Genomic DNA, 21,317 nt, shown 5'->3' on the forward strand with positions numbered 1-21,317 from the left:
ATTTTAGAAAGGAAGTGGGAATAAAATTGAATTGCTTTTGTCCTTTTATGCGTTTGCCACAATAGTCAAAAGCATACTTGCGTTTATGTTCATGCATGCCCCGGGCAAAATGTAACCCTAACTTACATGAATAGTAATATTTAGAAAGCCTTAAAATAACTTGCGTGGGTTTTTTATTTACACCAAATAGCAAAAAAAAAAAAACTCAACGAAGAAATTTGGTAAACTCTAACAGTAAAGTATTATCTTCCTTTTTTGCACAACGTCTCTCATTAACTATCACTAAACTGCGAATTAATTTATAGGGGTAACAGCCTGACAGATTTTCCTGTTGGCCTCGTCGCTTTACCATGTGCACAGATTCATAGTCATTAAGTGAAGCTGTTTTATTTCACGAGCTGTATAGCTCTATGAGGTACTATAGCCACTTGGCATTGAGTTATAGGACGCTATTTCAACACAATTACAAAATAATATCCAGTCCTATTATACGATGTTAGAAACGTGAAAAGGCACCGTATTCTATTGGGAAGGTGAACGTCCCAAGCTTTCACTAATTCTGGAAGACTGTTTGTCTTGCGCGAATTCAATGATTTATTTTTACTTGTCATATAGTACACGTCTTCTATTTACTTAAAACGTGTGTCTAACTAGACTCTCAAAGAGCGTTTGCTCACCTTTCCCTTTTTTGTTATTTATTATGGTTATTTATGTAACTGTTATTTCAGCAATTCTCTGTTCAGTCAGCTGTTTAGCAGAGAAAGCAGAAACCAAAACGAACCGAAGCTGGATCTTCAAGTCTTATAAGCACAACCTTTGTTTTGTTGTAATTATTGCGCTTGCTAGGCCTGCCTTTTTTCGTGCTCTTGCCGAAACTCAATCAAATTAGAACTCTCTTTCGGTGATGTCGTCGGTGAAGGCCAGAGGCCTTTGCGCGGTCAAAGCCTTTACGAATACCAACCAACGCCAGGCCGCGCCGCAATGGAGGCTGTACACGACAAGAGCTGGCAGCGAGTGCATCATGTAGTTCCTTTATTGTAGCAGTAACAGCAACATTCTCTAAGATGGCGAAGACGGCAGCTGTGTGTCGTTCATCTGACGCGACGTGTGAGGCCAATGGAGTCTCAAATAAATAAACGGCGTACAGATCCTTTCCTGACTTGGCTTTGTCATCTAGTTACCGAACGTACTCGTTCGTCTCAGCGACACTGACAAGGGGCACAACATGACGGCGGCGCCACGCAGGAGGATACTTTGAGGAAAATTCGTGGCAATACGGTAATAAATCACGACGGGTACACACCTAAAACAGGCAAGCAGGTTCAATCTCATAAAATGAAGGGCAAAGGGAGCGTGAGATGGCAGGGCTTTATAAAGCATTCACAATGGCGCTTCAAAGTAGCATTTTATGCCAATCAGTATATTTACATATACGCATACATCCCGGTTAAAGTATAACGGAACGGAATGTTCACTTCACACTGTAAAGCTTTGCTGAAGGCGATGCAGTATTTGTTAAAATGAACGGTACAAAAGGAGTCAGCAAGAAATTACATACTATGTACAAATTAAAAGAGTCCGCAGACTCACAAGCTCGCACCTAGGAGATTTAGTCACCTTCAGAATTAATTGCTGATCAAATGGAATCTTCAGTTGCTTAAGCATAAACATCGTGTTCCTCTAGAACTACTTCAATGTATATAACCTTGTTGTGAAAAAGAAAATCGGATTGGCTTAGTCATTGAATTATTTTTGTTTATATATAGATAGAGCTATTACCTACAAAAGGTTATGTAGTACTAACGTAATTTATAATAAATTCCTTAGAAGGCATTTCCAATTTATTATACTGCATGAGAGAGGACTCGTCGCGAGTCATAAACATTTCGTGGCGCAACTATAACGTTATGAAGGAACACGACTCATGCCTGTTTTTTTAATAAAGGACTTTTATGTTCTACTAAATTCCTGTTTTTATTGGTATTTCTAAAAATTCAATATAGTTCCACTTTTCTACTGAGGTACACATAGTTTTGACCGTTCGCGCATTATTATTCAACTTTACCTAGTGGATAACAATCTAAATGAATTTCATTCCATTCAGGTAAAAAATCGATGAGTGGAGATTTTTTTTATTGCTTTGAGGTTATTCCTTTTTCCTTGTCGCTTCGTATTATCAATCGGCTATTTTCACACATAGTTCTCATTTGATACAACAGATACAACATTTGATATACAGACCGTTACCTATCTATAACTACGGATTATGTGCATTGAGCTCACAATGAGGAGTAACATACACAGTTCTGTCGTTTGTGGCAGCGAGATCTTTTTTTTTTTTCGATGACGCTTTTATCTTGGGCCGGCCTTATCATGACCATGTGATCCTGTGAGTAGCCCTTCTTGAAGGCTCGGAAAATTTCCGGAGCAGCTCGCCTCGGCCTAACTACTACACTCCACTCCACTGCTATCGGCAAGTCGTCGTATAATGCTAGTTCGCAGCTCGAAAATCACTTTGATGTGGGTGAATGAGATTCGCCATTAAGCTTGCAGTTAAACCAGCTATAGTGACTTAACGAGTCCAAACATCTTTAGCAATATAGCATTGCTTCTGTGCTCTTCATTTAGGCTGGTCGATCTGTCTCTTGCCACCAAAAAGAAAGCGCGTTCCCGAGGAACCTTTGCAACTACAATTACACTTCTGTGCTCCTTCTTGATTTAGCTTGGATTTCGCTCGGCTTCCTGCTGATGAAAATTTTCCTGTGGCGTCCTGCAGACCTTGTCTTGTATTACTCCCTTCTTCCTCCGCCCTGTCTAATTATTAATGCCGCACAAATAACTAGTGTTGCTATTACAATTAATCCCATATTCTAGTGGGGGTTATTGTTCCTGCTTGTTGTTATGTTTGTATATCGTTGTTAGTAACTAGCTGCTTGACTGGTACGCAAGCCCGCTGGCGTGCATTTATTAGAATATACATACTCATAGGGTATTTGAATAAATATTGAACACAAAATGGCTAAAGGTCTTACTACTATTATTATATATATACACACGTGGCACAATAAACTAAACAGTGCGGTCACCTTGGACACGACTGCAGGTTTGAGTCACTTGGTGCCAATCGCGTGTTCTATTAAAGCCTGGCCGTAAAATACAAATATTTAATGATGCATTATTTATACGCAAAAGAAAAAAAAAAAAAAAAACTCTCTGCTTTCAAATTGAGTTTATCTATAGTAAACGAGGTGTAGGCGACATTTGTTACTTAGACGACTGTCTATATATAGATTATATATATATAGCTGGCTAAGGCGTATGAATCATCATGTCTCAATCTGCGCTGCTGGTTCGACTCCCCGACGTTCTCTCCTAATGTCCACATCGAGCCTAAGCGTATTTGCTGAGGGAATGTAGCCGCATAACAATAATAGCAATAGTAAAACAATAATGATAACAACAATAGATGAACATATTTTTCATTCATTTTGTTCTAGTTGGGCTGAGAACATAATGGAAAAATAGAAAAAAAGCGGATTTTGCATTGGCGTGAACATTAAGTCGTTGTCCCGAAAAATTCTCGCTCTCACTTGTTCTAAGATTCCTGATAAGACTATATATATATATATATATATATATATATATGGTCTAATTTTTTTGTAAGGGAGTAAAATATATATATTAGGTGACATTACGAAGATAGGCGACAAAACATGGCGGATGCGTCGACGAGGAAGCGTTTTTTTCTACGAAAACACTACGCTTCTGAGGTTTCTGTGTGAACCGATGTTGTCGTTTGATGATGATGATGATGATGTATGCTGAAATTTCCAGCGATGACCAACATGAATAACCTGAAAGCATTAAGTTTTAGGGGGAAGTAAGTTAAGGTAAAGCTACTTAGCTGAGTTTTTGTAGACTGACTGCAATTCTTTAAGCAAATTGTAGATGGGAAACTACTCAACGTTTTAATTTAAAATAAAGCTCGTTTTAATAAATTATTAATTATATAATGGCTCACTTATACAAATTTAGCAAAGGCTTTGCTACGAATGTCATATTGATAATTTCTGGATAAAGTCGTTATTTCTATTGTAACAATATTTATACAGGAATAATATTAACAACAGCAGTTATGAATTAATAGAAAACGCAGATGAGGTTTAGGTACCGAGATTTAACAGCATGTTAGACAGCCACATGACCTTTATTGTAGGACTGATGAAAAGTTCAAGTCTAAACAAACCTTCAGTCAAATCGAACGGCAAAAAGAAGCAGAGGCAATAAAGTCACACATGATTCTGGCTAGCTAATCTCGAATCCAGGTTTTACTTGCAAAAAAAAATTCCTTCAGCTTGGCTTGCTTCTGTCAAATATACAATATTCAAATATATCAATATTGTATGTCAGAAAAAAAAAGTTTTTAATCACATTTTTCTGCTCTTCTATAACCACGAGCATGTTGCATTGTTACCGTTTGTTTTAAAGTGGTGTTTAGAAAAGTCACTAGAAGATTGTTCTCCAATGTAACCGTTAGCTATCGTCAACCAATTTAGGTAGATCTAAACCAAAAAATGCGACAGTTTTAAGTGCACGGTACAGCTTGTCAATCCGGTTCAGCTCACTAACATCGTCCGCCTTCTGAAAGCAAAAGTCATTAATTAGTCTGCTCTAGCGTCTACTTAGATTTTCTAAGTAAGTCTGGAGCAGACTTTTTTCCACTTGTTTACGATCTTGCAAATCACTAACAGTTCCCTGCATTCATTCGTTATGCCCCTGTCTCAGCCCATGCAACGACTGCTGCTGTTCAGCTGACCTCCATTGATGTCTTTTCCGTTTCCACCACTGTGAAGGCCGCTCAACTCCTGCCGCCAGCTAAGTTGTATTGCTCACATGAGCGATTCAATTTCACTCAGTTAGCCTCTTGCTGCTCTACCTATTCGCAGCTATTGCCATATAGCGAAGTCCGTCTTCTCTTTGCGCCTTGACCACCTTCTAGTACTAGTAGACTGAAAAGGATCGACTTTGTCCGAAGCTTGCCGCCTTACCCGACTGACTCCCTCTCTTCCATCATCCCGTGGCTCTCCTTGCGTGTTGTTCTGTAACGATGTGCTTCTTACTACTATACCTCCATTTCGTCTCTATGAGAAACCTAACTAACTATAAATAGAATCACTGAACGGCGGCAGCAATCTCACCAACATCCGCCCTGCCCTAGTGGTACTCGCTGGTACATTTTAGCCGCTGTTACTGCCTCTCGCACGGTATCTGCTGTACTTCGTATGTTTCTCAGCCTATCTCTATCCTTTTTTCTATCTTTTGTTATCTAGCTTGACTTTTTGCTCGTTTCTCTCAGTCCCTTATCTCCTTGTTCAGGACCCGGCCGCTTCACGGTCGACCGGAGACAGAAGGAGGACAGCCAGCGGGCTCTGCTCAGGCCATGTGTCCTGCGAAACGTTAACCAGTGAGCTAGAACCGGCCGGATACCCCACTCCAGTCTGCCCTACTACGCTGGCCCCTTGGCTGCAAAGGCAGTAACAACGGCTGCAGTAAGAATAGCATTGTGTTGATTCCGTCCCCTTCTAGGAGACCTGGCAGGATCGTACAATACAGACCTTCTGTACCGCCGTTACTACTAGTTCGCGGTTGGCCGTTCGCCTTCGTTTCGGCATCTGCTTTCGCTACTGCTGCCGCTGCGTTAAGGATTGTTGGCCCGCGACTCAACTTTGTCTGGCTATTGATCTCGAACAAGGTTCCCTACCCTGATCAGCCTTATGATCCTTTCGTCCTTTTCTCCTCGGCCTCTGAGAGCGGAAGGGGTACAACAAGGCTTTCTGTTGTAGGAACCTCGCTGGCGTATCTACTTACAGTTCATAGAAGGCTTCGCGACAGAAACGAGGTAGCAGACGTTGGCAGCACCGGTAGAGCAACGATACAACGCACTCGTGGATCGCAGCGGGCGGCAATGAGGGAAGCTCTACGGAGAGAAGCAGCGACATCGGAGGAGGGAAGCAGAAAGCGGGTGGGGGTCGTCTATTCGGGCCAGACCTGGTCGAAAGGTTTTCGGGCAGTACTAAAGGGGGTAGGGAAGCAGTAAAGAGAACGAGTAGTCACTGTTCTAGCTGGGTTTCTGGCCAGGCAGGGCAGTGACGAGATTGTAAGCAGGCCATGTTACGAACTTAGATACGACGATTGACAGCTACTGTAGACATGTTCGCCAGGGGCAGTCGCTGCGTTGCTTGGCCTTGTGATGAAGACAAAACACTTCCGTTACTCCGGATCGACAAGCATGCTAAGTTAGTACGTAAGTAACACGTAAAAATGAGGAGATAGAGCCAGGAGACTACAAAAGCCTCCGGTCTCTGTATAAAATGTACAAACCCGAAAAAGGCTCTAACATAGTAACCGAAACACCTAAAAGGCCAGGAGTATCCTCGTTGAGCAAGTAGCCACGTCTGTAACATTAGACTATGACTGTACGAGGGATGTGGCCTTGTTTCGCTTGATCGGCTTCAACACGGGTAGACTGATGTTTTAGAGACAGATTATTATATCGTGTTCTTCTACACCGGAACATCATACGAGCACAATGAGTACCATATGTATACGAAGTGTATGTCATTTAGTGCTTACTATAGTCGCATTAAGGTACAAAAGTCAAGCTACAGAGAAGGAAGCTGTACTACAATAAGAACGAGTCTGTAAGCAGTCAAGAAGTTCGATGGACGTTTACGGGTATAATACCCAAATCGTTTTGAAATAGACTTCTTCTAGTCTAGCCAAATGATACAAAGGAAATGCGATATTTAGGCTTATGCTCTACGGACGCTTTTCCACAGGATGAAGAAATATTGCTGCTTTAAAAGGTTTAATCACGACATCGCCGAATAGGCAGATAGCGACGTCAACGCAACGTTATCTGGCTTCATTCATTAGAACTTGTCTAAAAACATCGTCGTTGGCAACTTTTACTCAGAATGCGTAACTCTTCATATATGGTCTTTCATTACTATTTTTTATAAATAAAAAGCATGTAAATTTATCCACTTGATGGTTCATGTTCTGCAGGAACTTGGTATGATGTCATCGGACATAACTGTTTTTTTTTGCTATTAGCCCACCTATTAGCCAAACTTGGTGTCGCACATTGTCCATTTCGATTTGGTGTTGATTTTGCATCTACTTTATGGCCTATGGCTAGCGATACAAACCAAATTAACCTTGAAGTTTCGAGCAGCCAGTTAGGTAGAGCTAACACTGTAAACGGACGTCAGTATACTAGTAATACGTATGCCTACTCAGTACAAGCTCACTTTGGTGGAGATTATGCCGCCTTCCCTCAAGAGATTCCCTGTTTAGCGCTTCTGACCGAATGCCATTTGTGTCACAGGTGAGTCGTGCTTGCTAAATGTCTTTACGTTCGATGCATCGGTACTTTGTTCTTAAAGATTAGCTTTCTATTCTCAAGGCTGATGTACAAAAAGCGGTACCATCAGTTGCTCTTGTGACACGATCAGGGGGCTCTTTCGTCAATTGTTCAGATTAGATAAGATGGGTTCAAGATAAGATGGGTTTCAAGATAAGATGGGTTTCTAAATGACGTCAATGCATTTTTGTTAAAGCATCGAACATTGTCGATTATTCAGTTTGAAAAAGTTCGCGTAGAAAAACATCCAGGCATCATTTGACCAATATAAAAGTTACTTGCAATCATTGACTACCGAGGCTAGTGGTAATCAATTTTATGATAGACTCCAATGTTAGAAACGCAGAAAATGACTGCCAATGTAAGCTGCGTCTATAGTCGCTTTACCAAACAAGGCAAATAGGTATAGAGACATTTGGATATGACTCTGCAGCATAAAACGACTTTTTTTGGGCTTACATTTACGACAAGAGGTGGCTATTTCTGAATTACATACACATTCGATCACAGCTTAAACCAATAGCTTCAGCTTCGTGTCCTTGTATGTTATAATGCACAATTTCATTTTTCAATTTATTTGCACGGTATTCGTGAGTACTTTCGTAACAGCACATTATACGGGAGGTAATATTACATTGACATTAACATATATGTATAGAGCAAAAGGAAGAGAGACAAAGTCCTTTAGTTTTGCCATTGCTCAAAAGTTAGACTAAGCTTTGATTGTTTACCACGGCATAGTTTAAAGAGAACAGATCCCGATTCAATGGATGTACACAGCAGCGGTTTGGCCTGCGGATCTATATGTGTGTCTCTGTCTAGAAGCGCGGCTATCCTACTACCTCGAACACAGAAGAGTATATCGAATAACTGCAACCGCGTAGAGTTCTTTGGTTGTTTTAGCTGGTTACGATGCTTGACAGCGCCACTAATGGAAACAACGGTAGACAGCCGCTGGTCTCTCGGTGTACCCTCGCCGGGGTGTTATTCCGGAAGAGCATGATTGTTCTCCGACGCATCATCACCACCGATACCCCTAAGGCACCTCACCAACAACAGCTAGCAGTCCTCTGTCTACTACATATACAGTGTGGGGTTGCAACCCCGCAGGCAATGCTGACTCCCAGGGGCCTGAATGCCTAACCGACGCTCATACGCTCATATCCCAATCGACTAAGCGGTCTCCTAGAACAGTCGGGGCCACCGGCCGTGGCCAGAGAAGGAAGCTTTGCTCGTACGCAGCCTTGTGGTACGCAATGTTCATTTCGGGCTGGCTCAACCCCTCAGTTGTATTCGCCTGCACTCCGTGCTCCATCCGCTGTCTCGCTTAGTCCCCGGTGTCATCCAACTCCGAAGCTCGTGAAGTACTGCTATTCGCCAGCAGCTTGGACGCTTCGGTTCTTCTGAAGCCCAAATTAAATTACGCCTACGTCATGCGCCGACGCAGCCACGAACTCGATCGCGTAGACTCGAGACACTCCGAATGTAGCCCAAGCGCTACGTCGTTCTCCCGATGCTCTGGTCGTAGGTTGGGTATAGGCGTAGAAATAGGCAGGCCGGTGTCAAGCTGGAGAATTCGTACGAGGAGAGCAGAAGAGAGGACCGAAGAATGCAGATGGAGGCAAAGTGAGGGCGCGATTTCGGCCTGATCTGAACGACAGTACGTACGATCAACGTCTATGTGGGCGATGGTGGTGCGGTCATAGATGTGAGTCAGGGAGTAGCCGTATATTACGATATAGTTTCGGGCACTGAAGTCTGCTTGTTTTCATTTAGTTCAGCTGAAAAGCAGGCGTCTCCATTAATATTAACGTAATAGAAGTATTTAGAAAGGAAGCAAACCTTATGCGTTAGCCTGTTACCACAACAGACCATACTGATTGCAATGATATACCTTTGTATATCATTACAATCAGTGTGCCAAACGAGAGGTCAAGGGCATTATCGATAAATTCCTTGCCAACGAGTTCCTTTGGCGCAATGTTGCAGATACTCGCTCTGATATTTGTATCTGTAATCTATATAACGAAAAAAATTAAACTAGTATGCTCCAGTAAAGTAAACGTTAGGGCGTTGTAATGCGTAAGTTTAAGGAAAAAGAAGATGGAGAGTCTCGTCGAAATCTTTTTAAGAATTTATCGAAAACCTTTGAGAAAATATTCAAGTTTTCTTCAGACGCCATTATACAACCCACTAATGCCCAAACCGGCGAGCTGTATAATGGCGCTTCAAACGGTGATGATCTGTGCAGGCTGCCATAGTCAACCGGACTCTTGAACACAAAGTATCAAAAGATAGGTAACAGCAAATAATAAAGCACGTTTCTCCGTTTTAACACCGTATGTACTTAGAGATCGAAACCCACTGTCATTCGATTATGTAGGTTACGGGTGTCATAAATTGGTCAAAGATCAGTGCCACCGACAATATCTTATTCAGGTAGATTGGCCTATATTTCGGCGACAGCATCATACCATCCTCTGAGCAACATCGACCGATGCTATTTACGAGGTGTTGCAATGTGGAGCAAGATAGCGAAATAAGACAGATAAGAAATCGCAGAAAACGTCAAGATCGTCAGCGTACCTGAATTGTTTTGCATTCGGCGGCAAGTAGCAGGCTATGTCCTGAGCAAAAATAGCATGTAAAAGGAACGACATGCATCCGCCTGACAGGCTCCGGGAGGCACTAAGAATAACCAGCTTTAGCTAATAGTCCTTCGTTTTTAGCTAATAAAACCTTACAAATAAGGACTAGATCAGTTTACGATGCTTTCATGTTGACCGCCTATCAGTCATGTTGCACAGCAGCAACCTATGACCGATTCAACAAATTGCATTGTTCAAATCTAGAACGAATAGAACAGAAGTTTATCTTGTCATTTGGAAGTATGGTGCACAAGTCTACCAGTTGGAGTTTATATGGCTTCGATTATTATTATTACTGCAGGGCAAATATGTACTCGTTATACAGTTTCCTAGAATTAACTGCGAACGCAAAATTTTTTTTTGAGCTGTCTCCTTCGAAAGGCATCTTTTCTCTATCCGTATCAGGTATACGTTCACAGACGATCACATAGCATGTAAGCGCCACATCGAAAACTAGCTTGTCGAGTCCTAATGGTGTTATTATACAACTCTTCAATGAGATACCGAGCTCGTTCCCTAATTTATCCGGGCCACCAAATTCGCTGTTTCACTGTCCTTGTGTTTTTGTGAGAGTGACGTGTTCTTCTCCTTTGGGAAGAACTCCTCTCTGATTGTGGGGAGGGGGGGGGAGTGAGTTTGTACTACACTTTCCGCAATGGCAGAAGTCGAATTTTCGCCAACATCACGCAGATGAAGTCTTCGTTGCACAACAGCATGGCTTGTGTGCGATGCGGACTCTATATTAGAGTCTAGACGTGCTTCCATTCTATTCCGTCTTATGTGGTAGGTGACATGAACGATAGAGAATACGTAAAAGTTCACGTTTGGATTAGCAGGCGCACGTAGTCCAAAGAAGGTTCTTTCGCGTGCAGTCCGTGTCACATAGCCGCTGATTTGCCAAGACAATCTCGTGCACACCTGGTACATCCTGTAGCAAGTTCCGTCAGGTTAATAATCATCACTAGACAGACGAACAGCCTATGGTCATATCACTGCTAACTTCTCAGATTCAAAACGTAACTAAGCCGAAGAGATTATGTTGAGTAGAAGTTCAATGTAGAAGAATAGCTAGCAGATAATAGATATCCTACTGAACAAATCGTATTATCTCTTAAGTCACTGCTATATTTTTTCTTGTACAGCATATACCTACAGAATTTTCTAGTTACAAGTTTCCAACAAAGCGCGTGGTAACCACCGTTAAAGGTGATCAAACGGACCCCATATTACACTAGGCAAAGATACAGTCAGAACTACGGCAAACGTGCAATCGCTAAGGGTTTTACTGAATAGCACCATACAACGTCCGTCTTGATCGCGACCAATATCAGCTGACATAGTGTCTTATTTACGCGTGCGATTCGAGTTCATGGTAATGTGTTACTGTTATTTATAAGCAAGCTTTAATTAGTCTCGATAGGTAGTAACTCTCAGATATAGATCTGAGAAAGACCTTCTATACTGCCAGGTTCAACACAGTATGCCAGGGATGTTACGCATGGTGATCCTAAATTTTAGCAATCACCTACAACATATCATATGTTTTTCCTTTCTGTTATTCTGTAATTTCTAATATGCTTTCCTTTTTTTGCAAAACTTTGGTTATTAGAAAAACTGTCTTTTTTTCGTCTAGTCGCTATTATAACCAGGTTCTCTATAAGTACTAATCAGAAGGCCTAACCTTTTGCCTGAAAGAACCGGCCTAGCATATTACTTAGATACGCATCAACGGCCGCTCATATATAGGGCATGTGTGAAGTAACTCTAACGCGTCAAAGAATGTTAAGCGACTTGCTACAAAAACAAGACGTAACATTTTTAAAAAGCATATTTTTCAAGCGTGTGCTATCGTTCGGTATAGACGCATTAAAACCTCCAGAGAGTCATCGCTGTTTTATCTGAGAAAGCGTAATTCCTCAATACTGGGCTTTTTCTTAGATGCATTTCATTTTGCATACATTGTTGCAGTACGCTGTCCGCCTATTTAATCTAATCTACGGTGACAGCAGTGGGATATTGAGAGGTATCAAATAAGCTGACGAGGTTCCGCCATCAGTTGCGCTGCATCAGTAGCAGTCATAACCTTGTGTGCAATCGAACAACGCCTTTGAGTCAAGTGGGCACTGCTATTGGCGTGGATGCTCAGTGCCTTTTTTGTCGCACGCTTTTACGTATACGTTCGTGTTACTGCCGCTGGTTAACGGAGTATATCTAACAGTGAACGAAGCAAGTGACAAGTAAAACGCAAGACACGTCTCTAATTATAACACGTCGAAATATTCCGGTGGCTCCACAAGCTTCGCTGACGAACTCTTGCTAAGGATGTGAACAAGGTTCATTCTCGTTCGATTGCTCGCTCACTCTTGTTGCTTCTTCCCATTGCAGAAAACAAGTCCGAGGGCAATGGTGAACCTAGTCAATTTAGCAAACAGAGATGCAGCTTCTGATGCGGGTAGGCCGAAAATAAGACGGAGCGCCTCTTTCTTACTCCAAGTCTTCAGGCATCGATGAAGGAAATTAACAAGATCCCAGAAAAAAGGCCTGTGGTTCATATCCGGGCTGTGGGCAGCAAGGCCATCGACTTGTATGACCGATCGATGACAGCGTCGCAAGAAACATTTCTTCATTCGACTGTTAACTGTCTGCCGACGGAGAACTCCGCTAAATTCGGACTGTTTCCGCCGACGCGGCTTTCAGTTTCTTGCGGCTGGCCGTATTAATTAGTGCAGACACGGTCAGGGAACTTTCATGCATGAATAAAACGACGGCGCCTGTAGCAACAGTAGATCAGTGTGTGCGATTATTAGCATCATGCGTAATGATAATTACGTGGAATTCGACGGCAGATCATCAACACCAGTATCTTCAGACCTACGTAACCGATGAATGATTAGTTATATACGTATGGCACTGTGTGTGCATGAAAAACATCTTATTTCATGAGTTTTATTGTGCAGGAGTAAAAGTCTGCAAGTTTTGAATCGTCAATCTGCTATCGGGGTCTGCTAATCCTTCAATGAGATATTTCGACTCTGAAAAAACAACTCAATAGACAATGCTCTAAAATAAAAAAAAAAGACTCAATTATTTATAAATTACGATTCAAAAGTTCTATAGTATTTTTAGATTCTTTCGTAATTCTATTTCGATGAGCGCTGCTATCATAGATATTGCAGTGCCATGAATTTGACGAACTCAGCAAAAAAACACAGCCCAAGCTCTTAGGTCCTTGCGCATGGCCGAAATTCAAAAGCGAAATTTAGTTATAACATAAATACCGCTTTTCTAAATTTCCTATAAACGAGGTGTATACTATTAGTGTATTATTGTAGAAGCAACAGTTCATGAACCGTTTTGCATGATTGACACAATCGTTACAAGCCGAATGCCTTAGGACACGGTCACCAGAGTCTATGACCTAGTTATGGGATGCAATGCATTCATTGCTTCATCAAAACGGAAGCTCATGCATTTAGCTGTTCCCTGTAGGTAGGCGACTATAATGAAGATGATATTTTTCACTGTCATAACTAATCCCGTCGCTTGTCCTGATAAAATTGGGTTGTTTTTATCAGTCACTGTTACCGAAAGGGGCAAGCCCGCAATGAAGTCTTTTGCTCACTTATTTATTACGGACGATGGATGCATAGATACGTACCTGTCCCACTCCCCTATCATCTACAGGCATTAGAATGCGATTACCTCCGTCCGCCTGACCCCCTTTTATTTGCGCATGAGTTTCCTTTACACACTGATTCATTGTTCATGTTTGTTTGACTTCTGTCTCAATTCTATCTTCTTCTGACAGCTTTCGCTTTTTGTCCTCTTGGACCCACAACCCAGTTCCTGTTCACCTTGCGATACCATGTCCTGTTCACCGACACAGTGAGTGCTTGCTGAGTAAGTTGCCCTCTTCATTGGATGGTGATTTCGGCGGGTTTGCGGCCGTGTTAGCAGCCATTACTGGCGGTAGTGGGGTTCGTCGGACAGCGGTTGCCGTGGATCGAGCCGCTGCCGCTCCGTTGATCGTTTATCTCGATTGCTGTCTTGCTTCCACGCCTCTCCGCCTTCAGCTTCCCGGGATTTGCTTTTCTGGTTACTGTCCGAACACTAGTGCAGGCCGCTGCAGCAGGTTTATCTAGTTGGCCATTGCCCTAGCTCTTTCTAAGTCCTTACCTTCCTATGTTGCTCCTTCCTTTTTTTTTTTTGATTTTTCTTTATTCTTTTTTCCGATCCGCCTTTTTGGACCCTTTCGCTTTTTTGCCCTTGGCAGTGATAAGCATATCCGCCCGCTGACCCGTTCCCGCGCCGGACAAAACGGGAATCCACGACCAGTCTACTCTGCCGGTGAGCTAACAATAGTTTTCGTGCCCTCGGTCCTTAGCTTTCTCAGGGAGAGCCCCCTTTTCGGGCCAGCTTCATTGGCCTGATGGAGTCTCCACCCGCGACGGCCTCTATGGCCACAACTACCACTACGGCCATGACCGCTGGCAATCTGGCAATCCAGCCACTGCAGCTGACTCAATGAACACAACGGTAAGCGACGTTGCCTGTTCGCCACAGCTGGACGAGCTTTAAGTCGAAGCCAGGGTCAAGCTCCCTATCTGGCTGTCCACGACAACTTATTGTAAGCAAGGGGCTGTAGTAGAACAAGCGGCATTAGTACAATGGCGTTCAATCGAGAGTTGCGGGTCGGCGGCCGCCATAACCAAACATTGTGTTTGTGTAGTAATAACACAAATAGAACATACTGACTGACGCACCTTGCCCTGCAACGGTGGGGGACTTTGCTTCTACTGCTGTAACAACGCTATTGCCAATAGTGGCGTTGCTGTTGCTGCGAGATGGTCACTCAGCATGTTTTGTTTGTGGACCTTAAGGCACGGTCGGCGACCAGACGCTGAATGTCATTGCCAACATACAAAAGTGCTGGTCCAATTGGTGTCCAGTACTTCGATCGACCGGGGATAAACCAAGTCGAGGTTTTCGAAGCTTTATTCTGAGGGATCATGCTCCTCGACCATTGGTCAGTGTTATATTTGCTCTATATAGAAGGAACAAGTAGCAGAACACAAGCTATGTGGCGCCAGCAGCCGATTGTTGTGTTCGAAGCCGTGACCAGATCTGAATAGAGCACGAAATCTGAAGTGGGCGAAATATAATATAAGTAAGGTAAGAAGCAAAAATCAAGGAAAAGTTATTTACTGATTATTACTGACTGTTCATGCTGTTGTATCTCTCGTTGCCAGGGCCACTTTCATACAGAACTCGGCGGAGCAATTTGTGTTAGGGAGTGGATTTTCTTAGATAATGGTTGTCGTATCATTTAACGGCTGAAGCTTTCTATGGCCGGGTTGTTGGCCCAGTGGAGGAGATTCATTCGACATTGAACAAGTACTTTCACTTTAAATAACTACTTTAGAGATTAGATAAATTATGCTCAGTTATCTATCGCAATTTTAATCTGTGTCGATAAAAAGATGCAAGAACAAAGCGACTCAAATCGCCGGTCTTCTTGCCGAGGCAAATATATCCAAATAATTAATTATGTTTTGATCGTTAAACTCTTTAGGCTAGTGACAACCTTTGATTGATTATTTTCTAATAAAAGCCCGTGTTCGTTCAAATACATTATGATATATGGCTGCGACTAAAGCATTTCACAGGACCAGAGGCAAATAATTCAGATATGCCCTTTCATCGTTGAATCCAATGACGTTTATTTTCGTAAAACTGAGACGTATAACTTTCGTATAACAAGACTTAGTGTTGTCTTAGCGGCTGCCATAGCCCTCATTCGTTGAGAACGACGTAAAGGAACTTTAGAGAATTATTGTTAAAGCCACTTAAATGACACAACATAAACGATCGAATATATACTGGGACAGACGCATAGAAAAATATTAAGTCCAGGACAATATCACACATATATCCTATATATTACAACTACTTAATTAAAATGTTTTCTACAATCGCTTTCCTATAGTTTAACTGCTTATTTAAACTAAAATAAAATAATGACTGTTTTGGCATTTCCATTGCAAAATGCAGATCTTCACCAGTGTGTCTGCATAAGTGATAAGGACGAAGTAAAAATAGTATAACTTTATCTCAAGAGTAAAGCATGACCTGTTTAACTATTATTAGTTGAGGGAGGCAAATTGGAAGCTTCATTGATTTTCCCTAAACGCCTAATAATCGATCAATTCTATCAATTTCGCATTGCCTGTTATGTTTGACAAATGGGTTAAATGTGACATTATGCGTGTACATGAAGCCTTCATTGAAAAAGTATATCGACCAACATATACGATGCTATTTGCAAGGAAATCCACTTTAGGATGTCTCCACGAGGCCCGCGCTTCCAGCGTTGCGTTATGCCCGCTGGGAAAAGCGCAATGTGTCAAGAAGGTCTCCGCTTCGCGATAACAAGCCGTGGAAATTGATCAGCCTTTGTTGAACGAGACGCAGCTCACTCTCCCATCGTAAATACAATACGGTTTGTTTTTTTTTTTCATTTCACCGGGTAGATGATGAACTTTAACATATCCTTATCTATATATCATATCTATATATAATATAGCATATTGCCAGCAACCATCAGCAAAATGTGGTATGATATAATTCAGCTTTCTTGATGATATTATCAGGGTTAGTGTCTCTTTTGTCAATCGTCTTTATCTTTTCGCCTACTAAAATTAGTCTAATAGACATTTCTCTATATCTCTCACTTTGAGCGCTTTCACGGTGCGGGCAAAACATGCAACGTGCGTACACAGGTCCTTAAAAACTAGCCTGATTGTAAGCTGCTTGAGGAAAACTTACCTAAATATGACCAGCTCCTTTAGAGGCATCGTTAAAAAAAATTAAATTGTAGCACAGTTTTTTTCAAAATTAGACGATTTACTATCAACAGTAGTACTGTATGGATATGGTAAAAAAGGACTCTGTCTGCGATAATGCCTTAGTTTCATATAGGATGATCCTTTTGTTACTTGTTGTGAAAGGGTTCATCCGCGTTGCCCGCTAGCGGTCCACACTATGCCCTAACTTCGAAACTCGTGCCTCCCTCCTTCTTTTCTTGTTCTCACGGTGATCTAAGTTAGATTTCACGGAACCCCGTTGACGAGAAAACACCGGTCGACGCGTGGCCCGTTTGTTGCATGTTTTGGAAGAATGATGACTCTGCCACTCAAGCCGAGCCGCATTAGCTCCTATCTGTTCATTCGTGCTTATTCGCAACCTAGGTGCGTTCTTATTCTTAGTTGCCCTTCACCTATTTTCACTCATCTTACTGCGCGGAAACTGTCTGAATTAAAGGGGGAGTAACGTTGTTGCAAACGACCAGCCAACGGTAGGATCTCCTGGCCCACTGCTTGCCTCTCGATCTGTCTTCCGTGCTGTGGTAAATGTCCTGACCTTATCCCCTTACGCTGCCATGAGACTGAGCTGCCGCGAACGGAGAGAACGGCGGTCAACAACTAAATCGAGAGGATCACGGAATACTCGCTTATTTCGCAGTGCCCCGCAACAGCCTCTGCTACTACGACTTCATACTTGGTTACGCTAAACTAAACCGTCGCTGTAGCTCCCGCTCATTTTTCTTTTACCGAACAGTAGAGTCTTGAACAGGAAGAACCGACACAACAAACACTTGAAGCTTTCCGCTGCATGTTGAACGAAGCCTTAAACACAGGAACAAAGGCGTACGTCGTTTTGAGCAGGAATCCAACATAAGGGGTTGGTAGAAGTCACTCAAGAAGTCTAGTCCTCTTTAAAGGTATCTGTTCTCTGAGGCTACGTTTGAATCGCAGTGGTGTCTGGCGTATGTGCAACTACATATATGGTGAGATTTTTGGAGCACTCCAGTCCCAATGGAAACTCGTTGTACGGGGCTCTGAAAGCAGTTTTGCTAAAACGATGGGTTTCGGAACACGTGTGTAAAAAATTGTTTTGTTTTGGCTCGCCGTGACGTTAGTCTTATTTTAGGGAGTCTGCGGAACAAATAACTCCATTGTTGAACTGTCAAAACACCCAATGTCTAACTCACGCTGGACTTCGTTCGCTTACTATCGCTACTACCAGGTATACTTTTCAAAGAAGATTAATGTCTTCGGCTAGAAGTACTGCTTTTCAATGATACTGGCGAAATGATTTGAGCGCTTACGATTCTACGACAAATTGAAAGATGAGCTAAAGCTTAGTGTGTACATGTAGCAATATATTGCCTTTATCATGTCCACGTCCGCCACGTACATATCCACTTTCTCCTTTATCGAACTGTATCCAATGAACACCGTTGACGTGTTTAAATACTTAATTGAATTGACAAATGGGCAATAATGTATAAAAAGTTAGCTTTCGGTTCATATCATCGTGACAGAGATATCCATCCGCTCGGTATTGCTTTTGTCGGTAACGCTTATGTTCGTTGCTACCATTGAAGCAAAACGCGCTCTTTGGGCATGAGCAACGGCATGAGTGACGAAACCTGTTTTCGAAAACGCTCTAACACCTTCCGTTTTAGGAAACTGTAATATTATGGATTTGACTAATTGGGAACACGTCTAATTTCAAATAAAGGTGTAGTTTTTTATACGACCTATCTTAGCCTTGGTGCAAGAAACTATTGCCATCGCAAACGTTTCGGCCTAAAGCAATAGCAGACGTGCATTACAACAAATACACCTTCACTGCCGACCAAGCTCAGAACTTTCTCAATATTTGAAGATCTCAAGTCGATTTCGAGAACGTTTTGTTTCTCCCAGCTTAATACACACCTATGTGAGATAGTAATAGATTGGCCGGGACTATTCTAATATTTTTGAAGTCGCCATTTCATATATATATATATATAGGAGTGCTTAGTTGTTAGGTGGCTATCTACGCCCAATCCTAATCGATCTTGTGATACCAGCTTTTCTAGTCTAGATTTGCTGGAAAGAAGTAATATTGTACAAATATCATTAGAAATAATTTTTACTTTATTGTGGGCAAGAGTAAAAAGTGTTAAAAAGATGCTGTTAAGTGAGGGTTTATTTCAAATTAAGTGGGACCAGCTGCATTAAGTTATAAGATTGGCTGAAACAATCGTGGCCCGATTTAGAAGGGGTATATCAGAGATGAAAGTAAACCCAATTATTCCGAATTGCTATAACTTCTCATATGTGCCGTTCGCCAACCTGAAATGACAACCTTCTGTTCATATTTATTTTCTACCAATACAATATCAAACGGTTTTATTTATCAAGTGGCGGTTCTTTTAACAAAACGGAAGCATCCTTCACTGTCTCTCTATAGAGAGCACCGATTTGTCAGTTCAACTTCATCTAGTGAGGTGCTTCATAATATTAACCAGAAGTACACTCCAAGCCGTAGTAGGTAATAATAGTAATCTCGATGTGTTGAAAATTAGCCCCACAAAGGATGACGTATCGATGATGCAAGCAATGAATTCAGAGGTCATTATGAGTTGGCCGACATGAACCTTAAACACACATATTTCAGGCTATGTTGCAAAAAAAATTATATTTTTAAAAACTCTATCGCCTCATAATCCGTCGGTATTTATAGATGGAGTTTTCTCTATATTTTATCTGCGCTTTATCATTTTACATTGACCCCGTTCCAAATTTGGTCTCGGATCGGTATGAGTATTTATCTTAGGCTTTTCTGCGCGTCATAAAGCCTTCTGATTCTGCTCCGATACTAATTCCCTTCTCGGTGTTCCTCTAATCAACCAAATAGTATCCCTCAAATACTATTAGTAACACGGCCACCGCTTCCTGGACAAACGGAATCACAAGCACGTTTTTCTACTGGCGCACCGAGGGGGTTGGTTCCAGCTGATCTTTATTCTCGTATCTCTACCCCAAGCTTTTCGTATTTTTCATACACGCGCGCACACTCTGTCTTTTCTATTCCTCCAGAGAATGTTTCATTTCTTTCATCACAATTTTGGTTTGTCGGCAACGACGTGGCCGCTGTTCTTATTATTCCTGGCCGTCACCGTTGTCGCTGGGGGATCGTTATCACTAACTGGCTATGCGGTTATCAATTGCATCGGAGTGCTTACTTCAAGCTGCTTCGCTTGACGTTGTTGTTGTTATTGCTGTAAAGGAGGGAAGTATAGACATCAAAAAGTGAAGGTATGTATCTGATTTCCTTCTCAACCTTTATGTGTGTGTCCTTCTCTCTCGTAGTATGAAGCTTCGCCGTTGGACGCCTCGGTGCTCATTCCTCTTCTACTCATAGACGGCACGCCGGGCTTCGTGCAATTCGGGGTTCTCGCCGGGAAAACTACCGCGCCTTCGATAGAAAGACGTGCCTAGCATGCATCATTTGTACAAAAAAAAAAGCTTACGGTATCTCTTGGCGACAAGCAGGCGACTTGAAGTGTCCCATTTTCCCCCGTTCCGCCTGGCCGCATCCGGCAGTCTCCCGCAAAAGCCTTCTTTGCCACTTTCATTCAGACTACGTTACACCGCCACTGCTTCTGCTGCTGCTGCCGCTCATTGATATCGCGTCGCGTCCACGTACAGAACATACGCAACCATCTAGCAGATCACTGGGGTTTGACTGGGGATCTGCTTAGTTGTTTTGCGGATACGAATGTCACCAATATTATGACCAATAGTACTGCTGTAGCCAACGCCATAGCTTCACCATCGTAAATGTGCGTACCTTACCTTTCTAGTCGACAGCAGCAGTGGACGCAGCCCGGCGTGTCGCGTCTGCTTTTTACTCCTATTTCGCTTCATACAATGCAATAAATAGATCCATAGGCCCTCCAACTTCAACATCAACTCCGCTGGCTACATAGTGCCGGTTTCTTACCCTAACCACAGCAGTACGGAATAGTTTCATTGTTCTTGCTGGCTTTTTGTACCAACCGAACGAAGCCGGAAACGAATCAAAATAGGAGAATGGAGATGCGTGCGTGGTTCTGAGGAAGCTGGCGCTTGCTTCGTAAGAAACAAAGTTGGTACACCCAGCCCAAGATGCCGGCTTTCTGTATGCCGGCAAACAGCGACGCTGTGTCGGACTTCGCGCTTTTTGCGTCGTGTGTTGAACTTCACATCGTCTTGTGTAGACGATGCGTCTCCAAGATGCTACAAACACATCCGCACGTTTGGGAGTCTCTCTTTCTTCTCTATCTTTTTTCTGTCGTCAGGGTGCGTTCTGAGGATGAGCCTTTAGCCAGCGTCTCGACAACTCGGTCCAGGCTTTTCTGTACACCATCA

General features: G+C 42.4%; 1 long non-coding RNA gene across 1 annotated transcript in view; it reads right to left on the bottom strand.

The window, feature by feature from the left end:
• Positions 1-1,903: 1,903 nt before the first annotated feature.
• Positions 1,904-21,317, bottom strand: part of LOC111270460 (uncharacterized) — a 48,312-nt gene continuing 28,898 nt past the window's right edge. Inside the window, exon 3 of the long non-coding RNA XR_002686306.2 lies at positions 1,904-3,854. This is a non-coding gene — a long non-coding RNA (uncharacterized LOC111270460). The remainder of the gene's footprint in view (positions 3,855-21,317) is intronic.

Source organism: Varroa jacobsoni, unplaced genomic scaffold (assembly GCF_002532875.2).
Source record: "Varroa jacobsoni isolate VJ856 unplaced genomic scaffold, vjacob_1.0 scaffold_1474, whole genome shotgun sequence".
NCBI classification, from domain to species: Eukaryota; Metazoa; Arthropoda; class Arachnida; order Mesostigmata; family Varroidae; genus Varroa; species Varroa jacobsoni.